The sequence below is a fragment of the Triticum urartu genome, chromosome 2 (assembly GCF_003073215.2).
Source record: "Triticum urartu cultivar G1812 chromosome 2, Tu2.1, whole genome shotgun sequence".
Taxonomy (NCBI): domain Eukaryota; kingdom Viridiplantae; phylum Streptophyta; class Magnoliopsida; order Poales; family Poaceae; genus Triticum; species Triticum urartu.
In genome coordinates, this window is record NC_053023.1 from 141,698,228 (window position 1) to 141,709,271 (window position 11,044).

Consider the following 11,044-nt stretch of genomic DNA (forward strand, 5'->3'; position numbering starts at 1 on the left):
GAAGATTCAAATATTATTCATAGATAGACTTGATCATAAACCCACAATTCATCGGTCTCAACAAACACACCGCAAAAAGAAGATTACATCGAATAGATCTCCACAAGAGAGGGGGAGAACTTTGTATTGAGATTCAAAGAAAGAGAAGAAGCCATCTAGCTACTAACTATGGACCCGAAGGTCTGAGGTAAACTACTCACACTTCATCGGAGGGGCTAGGATGATGAATAAGCCCTCCGTGATGACGGCCCTCTTCCGGTGGAGCTCCGGAACAGGCCCGAAGATGGGATCTCGTGGATACAGAAAGTTGCGGCGGTGGAATTAGGTTTTTGGCTCCTGTTCTGATCATTTGGGGGTACGTGTGTATATATAGGAGGAAGAAGTATGCCGGAGGAGCAACGAGGGGCTCACGAGGCAGGGGGCGCGCCCTGGGGGGGCGCCCCCACCCTCGTGACCGCCTCTTTTGTTCCTTGGAGCAGGGTCCAAGTCTCCTGGATCACGTTCGGTGAGAAAATCACGTCCCCGAAGATTTTATTCCGTTTGGACCCCGTTTGATATTCCGTTTCTTTGAAACCCTGAAATAGGCAAAAAACAGCAATTCCGGGCCGGGCCTCCGGTTAATAGGTTAGTCCCAAAAATAATATAAAAGTGGAAAATAAAGCCCAATATAGTCCAAAATAGTAGATAATATAGCATGGAGCAATCAAAAATTATAGATACGTTGGAGACGTATCAAGTGTCACCAGTATGCCTCTACTTGACTAGCTCGTTGATCGAAGATGGTTATGTTTCCTAACCATAGACATGAGTTGTCATTTGATTAATGGGATCACATCATTAGGAGAATGATGTGATTGACTTGACCCATTCCGTTAGCTTAGCACTTGATCGTTTAGTTTGTTGCTATTGCTTTCTTTATGACTTATACATGTTCCTATGACTATGAGATTATGCAACTCCCCTTTACCGGAGGAACACTTTGGGTGCTACCAAATGTCACAACGTAACTGGGAGATTATAAATGTGCTCTACAGGTGTCTCTGAAGGTACTTGTTGGGTGGGCATATTTCGAGATTAGGATTTGTCACTCCGATTGTCGGAGAGGTATCTCTGTGCCCTCTCGGTAATGCACATCACATAAGCCTTGCAAGCATTGCAACTAATGAGTTAGTTGAGGGATGATGTATTACAGAACGAATAAAGAGACTTGCCGGTAACGAGATTGAACTAGGTATTGAGATGCCGACGATCAAATCTCGGGCAAGTAACATACCGATGACAAAGGGAACAATGTATGTTGTTATGCTGTCTGACCGATAAAGATCTTCGTAGAATATGTAGGAGCCAATATGAGCATCCGGGTTCCGCTATTGGTTATTGACCGGAGACGTGTCTCGGTCATGTCTACATAGTTCTTGAACCTGTAGGGTCCGCACGCTTAACGCTACGATGACAGTTATATTATGAGTTTATATGTTTTGATGTACCGAAGGAGTTCGGAGTCCCGGATGAGATCGGGACATGATGAGGAGTCTCGAAATGGTCAAGACGTAAAGATCGATATATTGGACGACTATATTTGTACTTCGGAAAGGTTCCGAGTGATTCGGGTATTTTTCCGAGTACCGGAGAGTTACGGGAATTCGCCGAGAAGTATATGGGCCTTATTGGGCCATCCGGGAATAGAGGAGATAGGCCAAAAGGAAGGAGGCATGCGCCCCCCCCTCTGGTCCGAATTGGACAAGGGGTGCAGCCCCCTTTTCCTTCTCCCTCTCCTCCTCTTTCCTTCACTTCTACTCCAACAAGGAAAAGGGGGAGTCCTACTCCCGGTGGGAGTAGGACTCCCCCCTTGGCGCGCCCTCCTCTTAGGTCGGTCGCCTCCCCCTTGCTCCTTTATATACAGGGGCTTGGGGGCACCTCTAGACACACAAGTTGATCAAGTTGATCGTCTCTTAGCCGTGTGCGGTGCCCCCCTCCACCATACTCCACCTCGATAATACTGTAGCGGTGCTTAGTCGAAGCCCAGCGTCGGTAGAACATCAACATCATCACCACGCCGTCGTGCTGACGAAACTCTCCCTCAACACTCGGCTGGATCGGAGTTCGAGGGACGTCATCGGGCTGAACGTGTGTTGAACTCGGAGGTGCCGTACGTTCGGTACTTGATCGGTCGGATCGTGAAGACGTACGACTACATCAACCGCATTGTGCTAACGCTTCCGCTTTCGGTCTACGAGGGTACGTGGAGAACACTCTCCCCTCTCGTGCTATGCATCACCATGATCTTGCATGTGCGTAGGAATTTTTTTGAAATTACTACATTCCCCAACATCCTTCGATCATCGATAGCGATGCAGTCCAGGGTGAGACTTTTCTCCCCGGACAGATCTTTGTATTCGGCGGCTTCGCAATGCGGGCCAACTCGCTTGGCCATCTGGAGCAGATCGAGAGTTATGCCCCTAGCCATCAGGTCAGGTTTGGAAGCTTAAACTACACGGCCGATATCCGCGGAGACTTGATCTTCGACGGATTCGAGCCCCTGCCTAGTGCGCCACACGGCCACGATGAGCATGATCTAGCTCTTCCATCGGACAGTGTCCAGGAGATCGCGTCGGCAACCGCTCCAACCCTCAATTCGGAGCCAGCTGTGCCTTCCATGGGCGGGTGGATAGACCCCGCCACGGAGGCCGCACTCTCGTTGGCGATCGAGCCGAGTATCGACCTTACCCTTCATGAGAGCCGTGACGCCAAACTACCGGATTCCTCCCCGGCCACGGACTCCCAACTGCCTGCGCCCGTGCCTATCGACTCCGATTGGGTGCCGATCATGGAGTTTACCTCCGCGTATATCTTTCAGGACTCGCCCTTCAGCAACATACTGAACTCATTAAGGTCTCTCTCCTTGTCAGGAGAGTCCTAGCCGAACTATGCCCGGCAGGATTGGGATGCGGACGACGAAGAAATTTGCCGCCCACCCACCACCCACTTAGTAGCCACTGTCGACGACTTAACCGACATGCTTGACTTCGACTCTGAATACATTGACGGCATGGACGACGATGCGGGAGGCGAAGAGAACCACTGCCCACCTAGCACTAGACAGCCGCCTCATCATATGATATATACATGGTGGACACACCCAAAGAAGGCAATGGCGATGAGACAGCGGAGGATGACCCCTCCAAAAAGCAACCCAAGCGCCGGCGTCAGCGGCGCCGCTCTAAGTCTCGCCAAAGCAAAAGTGGTGACCCCGGCACAGGAGACAATAGCACTCCGGACAGTGCCGAAGACGACAACAATCCCTTCCAGCAAGATTTAGGGCAGGAGGATGGAGAAGCCAGCCCTCCAGAGAGAGCGGCAGATGGAGAGGCGGAGGATGATAATTACATGCCTCCCTCTGAAGACGAGGCAAGCCTCGACGATGACGAATTCGTCATGCCTGAGGATCCCGTCAAACAAGAGCGCTTCAAGCCCGGCTTATAGCCACGGCAAATAGCCTTAAGAAAAAGCAACGGCAGCTTCAAGCTGATCAAGATTTGCTAGCTGACAGATGGACTGAAGTCCTTACGGCCGAGGAATATAAACTCGAACGACCCTCCAAGAGTTACCCAAAGCGTAGGTTGCTACCCCGACTGGAGGAGGAAGCACTCAGACCTACATCTCCAGCATATGATGCGGCTGACCGGCCACCTCGTGGCCGCGACAGAGAGGCATTTCAGCCAAAAACCCAGCCCGCACCCCGACGCCACTCAAATAAAAATGACAAGACATGGGGAAACATGCTAGATCTGCGAGACATATTGGAGGACAAAGCAAAACATACAAGATCGATCTACGGATCACGAGGGTGCGCCACTATGCGAAACGATAACTGTCACGTTGGATACAGTAAAAGTAAATCCGGCAGGCCGAACACAGCGGGCAAGACTCATTTGAGCTGCGTTGCGATATAGCCCAGTACAAAGGCGCCGCACACCCCCTATGCTTCACAGACGAAGTAATGGATCACCAAATCCCAGAGGGTTTCAAACCCGTAAATATCGAATCATATGACGGCACAATAGATCCTGCGGTATGGATCGAGGATTTCCTCCTGCACATCCACATGGCCCGCGGTGATGATCTACATGCCATCAAATACCTCCCACTCAAGCTCAAAGGACCGGCTCGGCATTGGCTCAACAGCTTGCCAGCAGAGTCCATTGGCTGTTGGGAAGATCTGGAAGCCCCATTCCTCGACAACTTCCAGGGCACTTATGTGCGACCACCGGATGCCGATGACTTGAGCCACATAATTCAGTAGCCAGAGGAATCGGCCAGGCAATTCTGGACACGGTTCCTAACAAAGAAGAATCAAATCGTCGACTGTCCGGATGCAGAAGCCCTAGCAGCTTTTAAGCATAACATCTGCGATGAGTGGCTCGCCCGGCACCTTGGCCAGGAAAAGCCGAAATCTATGGCAGCCCTCACGACTCTCATGACCCGGTTTTGTGCGGGAGAAGACAGGTGGCTGGCTCGCAGCAATAACATATCAAAGAACCATGGTACTTCGGATACCAAGGATGGCAATGGCAGGTCACGTCGCAACAAACATAAGCGCCGCATTAACAGCGACAATACCGAGGATACGGCAGTCAATGCCAGATTCAAAGGCTCTAAACCCGGTCAGCGGAAAAAGCCATTCAAAAGAAGCACTCCGGGCCTGTCCAGTTTGGACCGTATACTCGATCGCTCGTGTCAAATACACGGCACCCCCGACAAGCCAGCCAACCACACCAACAGGGATTGTTGTGTGTTCAAGCAGGCCGGCAAGTTAAATGCCGAAAACAAAGATAAGGGGTCACATAGCGATGACGAGGAGGAGCCCCGGCAGCCGAACACCGGAGGACAGAAGAGGTTCCCCCCATAAGTGCGGACGGTGAACATGATATACGCAACCCACATCCCCAAGAGGGAGTGAAAGCGTGCGCTAAGGGACGTATATGCGTTGGAGCCAGTGCCCCAAAGTTCAACGCATGGTCCTCTTGTCCGATCACCTTCGATCGCAGGGACCACCCCACTAGTATCCGTCATGGCGGATTCGCCGCACTGGTCCTAGCCCCAATCATTGACGGATTTCACCTCACTAGAGTCCTTATGGATGACGGCAGCAGCCTGAACCTACTTTACCATGACACAGTGCGCAAAATGGGTATAGACCCCTCAACGATCAAACCCACAAAAACGACCTTCAAAGGCGTCATACCAAGTGTAGAGGCCCATTGCACAGGCTCAGTCACACTGGAAGTGGTCTTTGGATCCCCGGATAACTTCCGAAGCGAAGAGTTAATCTTCGATATAGTCCCGTTCCGCAATGGCTATCATGCACTGCTCGGGCGAACCGCATTTGCGAGATTCAATGCGGTACCGCATTATGCATACCTCAAGCTCAAGATGCCAGGACCTCGGGGGGTCATCACAGTTAATGGAAACACAGAGCGCTCCCTCCGCACGGAGGAGCACACTGCCGCCCTCGCAGCAGAAGCGCAAAGGAGCCTCTTAAGGCAATCCACTAGTTCGATGATTAAGGACCCGGACACCTACAAGCGCGCTCGGAGTAATCGGCAACAAGACCGCCTAGCACGTTCCGAGCTCGCATAGCAATGCGGCCCCCACCCCGGTCCCAGCCAAACGACGAAATCCGTGCCACGCGTACATAATTACGCATTAAAATATCATGGGCATAGGTGGGGAGGGGGGCACGAGTACAGCATGCCCCAAGACACAGCTCAACCGCACTAGGGGCTTCCCGCTCTGTTATTTTTCTCTTTCAGGACTTTAATCTCTGGAAATCCTGTCCAGCAGTATGATTGCCGGACACATGATGCGGCAACCAAGGAGGCAGAAAGCTACGTCGCACCGCGGAACTCCCAGGTGGATTACGATAACGAGTGAAATACCTGCTTTAATACCATTCCTCAGCTTGCCCTTGGAAGGGACATGTCAAATAGTCCTACTTTTTGCTTATCGCACTACTTGTATCATTCAGCTTTAACGCACCTTTTTGAATAAACAATGCATAGCACTAAGACTATTATTGTATTCTTCTTATATATATTATATATGTTCATTCATGACATCCAGCACCCGTACACTCTGGTACGGCCAATACGCTAGGGGCTTAAGCATCCCCCATAATACGGCGTGAGAAGTCCGAACACTTTCGACGGTCCTGTTGGGGAACGTAGTAATTTCAAAAAAAAAACCTACGCACACGCAAGATCATGGTGATGCATAGCAACGAGAGGGGAGAGTGTTGTCCACGTACCCTCATAGACCGAAAGCGGAAGCATTAGCACAACGCGGTTGATGTAGTCGTACGCCTTCACGATCCGTCCAATCAAGTACCGAACGCACGGCACCTCCGAGTTCTGCACACGTTCAACTCGATGATGTCCCTCGAACTCCGATCTAGCCGAGTGTTGAGGTAGAGTTTCGTCAGCACGACGGCGTGGTGACGATGATGATGTTCTACCGACGCAGGGCTTCGCCTAAGCACCGCTACGATATGATCGAGGTGGATTATGGTAGAGGGGGCACCGCACATGGCTAAGAGATCAAGAGATCAATTGTTGTGTCTATGGGGTGCCCCCTGGCCATGTATATAAAGGAGTGCAGGAGGGTAGGGGCCGGCCCTCCCTATGGCGCGCCCTAGGGGAGTCCTACTCCCACCGCGAGTAGGATTCCCCCTTTCCTAGTAGAACTAGGATCCCTTCCAAGTAGTAGGAGTAGGAGAGAAGGAAAGGGAAGGGAAAAGGAGAAGGAAGGAAGGGGGCGCCCCCTCCCTAGTCCAATTCGGACCAGCCCATGGGGAGGGGTGCGGCCACCCTTTGAGGCCTTTCTCTCCTTTCCCGTATGGCCCATTAAGGCCCAATACGAATTCCCGTAACTTCCCGGTACTCCCGAAAATACCCGAATCACTCGGAACCTTTCCGATGTCCGAATATAGTCGTCCAATATATCGATCTTTACGTCTCGACCATTTCGAGACTCCTCGTCATGTCCCCGATCTCATCCGGGACTCCGAACTCCTTCGGTACATCAAAACACATAAACTCATAATATAACCGTCATCGAACTTTAAGCGTGCGGACCCTATGGGTTCGAGAACTATGTAGACATGACCGAGACACGTCTCCGATCAATAACCAATAGCGGAACCTGGATGCTCATATTGGCTCCCACATATTCTACGAAGATCTTTATCGGTCAGACCGCATAACTACATACGGTGTTCCCTTTGTCATTGGTATGTTACTTGCCCGAGATTCAATCATCGGTATCTCAATACCTAGTTCAATCTCGTTACCGGCAAGTCTCTTTACTCGTTCCGTAATACATCATCCCACAACTAACTCATTAGTTGCAATGCTTGCAAGGCTTAAGTGATGTGCATTACCGAGAGGGCCCAGAGATACCTCTCCGACAATCAGAGTGACAAATCCTAATCTCGAAATACGCCAACCCAACAAGTACCTTTGGAAACACCTGTAGAGCACCTTTATAATCACCCAGTTACGTTGTGACGTTTGGTAGCACACGAAGTGTTCCTCCGGTAAACGGGAGTTGCATAATCTCATAGTCACAGGAACATGTATAAGTCATGAAGAAAGCAATAGCAACAAACTAAATGATCAAGTGCTATGCTAACGGAATGGGTCAAGTCAATCACATCATTCTCTAATGATGTGACCCCATTAATCAAATGACAACTCATGTCTATGGCTAGGAAACTTAACCATCTTTGATTCAACGAGCTAGTCAAGTAGAGGCATACTAGTGACATACTGTTTGTCTATGTATTCACACATGTATTATGTTTCCGGCTAATACAATTCTAGCATGAATAATAAACATTTACCATGATATAAGGAAATAAATAATAACTTTATTATTGCCTCTAGGGCATATTTCCTTCAGTCGCTTCCACCTCCGAACTTGTGTATTGCACGATAGCAATCAGTGCTGAATGTGTCAATAGTTGGGTTTGCCCGGCTCCCATGTTTTGGTACCTTACGTTCCGCTATATCGGCTAAGGTAGCACTGGGAGAACTACTGCGATTGTGCCCCGGTTCTGCTGGGCTAAGCACCTCAGTAGAGAAAGCTAAAACTGACTGTCATGATAAGGCGAGAGACTGGTCGCTGTTCGAGAGGTTTTCGAGTCCCTAAAGACTTATGCCGCTTAGAGCGAGGAGTCGGCCCTGTCCGGCTTAAGGCGTGTATCGCGCCCCGAATTCGGCCTTTCCGAATACTAGGGGCTTCGCCGAAATTTAAAATTATAGAATTCTATGGCTAAGTGAGAGTGATAATGCATTATAGTCCGATTGCCTTGTTCGTTGTGCTGAGCACCTCCCTCGAAGGACCCAAAAATGGGAACAAGAGTGCTCAGGTTTATCCCGAACACCCCAGCACTCGTGGCATGGGGGCAGAAGCCGACGACTAGCCATCTCTCAGATTTGATAAACAGCCGAACAGAAGGTAATATTTTAAATTCAAACAAGCATTGCATAGCGCATATGAACAAGTTTTCATAATACAGGATCACACGAGCAAGTTCATTCAAATATTACATCTTTCGCACACTCGTCCGCTACAAGACGGGCACCCTTCAGGACACCCTCATAATACATCTCGGGGTGGCGATGCTCCTTGCCCTGCGGCGGCCCCTCCTTCACCAGCTTCACGGCATCCATCTTGGCCCAGTGCACCTTCGCACGGGCGAAAGCCCGGCGTGCACCTTCGATGCAGACGGACCGCTTGATGACTTCCAGCCATGGGCAGGCATCCACAAGCCGCCTCACCAGGCCGAAGTAGCTGTTGGGAAGGGCATCGCCAGGCCACATCCGGACTATAAAGCCCTTCATGGCCTGTTCGGCCGCCTTGTGCAGCTCGACCAGTTGCTTCAGCTGGTCGCTCATAGGCATCGGGTGTTCGGTCCCAGTATACTGAGACCAGAACAGCTTCTCCGTCGAGCTTCCCTCCTCGGCCTGGTAAAACTTTGCGGCATCCGACACGCTGCGGGGCAAATCTGCGAATGCTCCTGGAGAGCTCCGGACTCGGGTAAGTAACAAGTAATTTACTTTCACATGCTTGCTTTGCATATTGAATGCCTTACCCGCCGCTATCTTCCTCATCGCCTCATCTCCTGGAGGGCCTTTTGGGCTTCAGCCTTGGCATCTTTGCGCTCTCCAAGGGCCGCGGCAAGCTCAGACTCTCGCGTCTTCGAGTCAAGCTCCAACGCCTCGTGCTTCGTCACGAGAGCCTGGAGCTCTTGCTGCACCTCGCCCACCCGAGCCTCTTGCTTTTCCGCTCGGTGCGCTCCTTGGCCGCTTTGTCTTCGGCCTCGGACATCGCTTGCTTCAGGGTCGCCACTTCGGTCGTGGCCCCTGGCAAATTCATGATGATCCTGTCATTTCAACCACATTTTCTTATAGACAAGGTATTACTTACCTTTGTTCTCCTCGAGCTGCCTCTTGGCAAGGCCAGCTCTTTCTCGGACCCCTCGAGGTCCTGCTTCAGTGCGACCTCCGCAGTCAGTGCGGCAGGTCAGCAGAAGCCTGCATACGCATATAGACATACTTGTTAGACTCCTGCAGATATTATTGATCCTCTATTCGGCTTTTCTTTGTGAACACCACAAGCATCAGGGGCTACTGTCTATGCGGTAATATTTTCCTATATTTCAAACTTACCTCAAAGCCTGTTAGAAGGCTGGCACAGGCTTCAGTCAATCCGCTCTTGGCGGACTGAACCTTCTGGACCACCGCACTCATAATAGTGCTGGCTCTTCGTCGATGGAAGCGCTGCGAAGCGCTCCCTGTCCGGTGTGCCTCTGGATGGACAGAGGTCACCGGCACAGGCGTCTTGCCCCTCTTTGGAAGGAGGCCGCCTGCCTGAGTCCGAAACCACTGGAGGTTCCGGCGCGGTGTTCGGCTGAGGGCCGAACTCGGAGCCCTCGGGAGCCTTGCTCCCTTCTGCCTCAGTCCACGGAAGGTCGAACTTGAGGCCCTGATGTCTGAAGGAAATATGCCCTAGAGGCAATAATAAAGTTATTATTTATTTCCTTATATCATGGTAAATGTTTATTATTCATGCTAGAATTGTATTAGCCGGAAACATAATACATGTGTGAATACATAGACAAACAGTATGTCACTAGTATGCCTCTACTTGACTAGCTCGTTGAATCAAAGATGGTTAAGTTTCCTAGCCATAGACATGAGTTGTCGTTTGATTAACGGGGTCACGTCATTAGAGAATGATGTGATTGACTTGACCCATTCCGTTAGCATAGCACTTGATCATTTAGTTTGTTGCTATTGCTTTCTTCATGACTTATACATGTTCCTATGACTATGAGATTATGCAACTCCCGTTTACCGGAGGAACACTTTGTGTGCTACCAAACGTCACAACGTAACTGGGTGATTATAAAGGTGCTCTACAGGTGTTTCCAAAGGTACTTGTTGGGTTGGCGTATTTCGAGATTAGGATTTGTCACTCCGATTGTCGGAGAGGTATCTCTGGGCCCTCTCGGTAATGCACATCACTTAAGCCTTGCAAGCATTGCAACTAATGAGTTAGTTGTGGGATGATGTATTACGGAACGAGTAAAGAGACTTGCCGGTAACGAGATTGAACTAGGTGTTGAGATACCGACGATTGAATCTCGGGCAAGTAACATACCAATGACAAAGGGAACACCGTATGTAGTTATGCGGTCTGACCGATAAAGATCTTAGTAGAATATGTGGGAGCCAATATGAGCATCCAAGTTTCGCTATTGGTTATTGATCGGAGACGTGTCTCGGTCATGTCTACATAGTTCTCGAACCCATAGGGTTCGCACGCTTAAAGTTCGATGACGGTTATATTATGAGTTTATGTGTTTTGATGTACCGAAGGAGTTCGGAGTCCCGGATGAGATCGGGGACATGAAGAGGAGTCTCGAAATGGTCGAGACATAAAGATCGATATATTGGACGACTATATTCGGACATCGGAA